Here is a 482-nt window from a genome sequence, read left to right as displayed (position 1 = left end):
TCCACACCCCACCTGATAGAGAAAAAGGACTTTGGGTTACTTCCCCCAACATGGCCCCTATCAGCAGGAAGTAGCTTGGAGATGTCATCATCCACTTTCCATAGACATGGAAGCTAGAAATTGACAGTGGGGAATTTGTAAAGGGGTTCACTTGATACTTTGACTATATCCCTTGTGGCTTTCAAACTTACATGCTTATTTCTTTTTCCAAATCTTCTTTTCCCTAAACTTCTCTTTCTTGATCTTCTTTTCCCTAAACTTCTCCCTGATCTTCTATGCCTAAAATTCTTCTCCCTGATCTTCTTTTCCCTGATCTCCTTCCTGATCTCTTCTCCCTAATCTCATTTTCTCTGAATCACCTCTATAAAAGCCCCTGTTCCTGCAAATGGGCAGAATCACAGCCTTTGTGGCAGGAGTCCCCACGTGTTTCTCCTTTGCTGGCAAAGCAACAAACTATCCTTTACCCTTTCCTCAAAAAAAAA

This window comes from Marmota marmota, unplaced genomic scaffold, assembly GCF_001458135.2.
Source record: "Marmota marmota marmota unplaced genomic scaffold, marMar, whole genome shotgun sequence".
Lineage (NCBI taxonomy): Eukaryota > Metazoa > Chordata > Mammalia > Rodentia > Sciuridae > Marmota > Marmota marmota.
The sequence above is the reverse complement of the archived record's forward strand: the minus strand, read 5'-3'. Positions refer to the sequence as shown.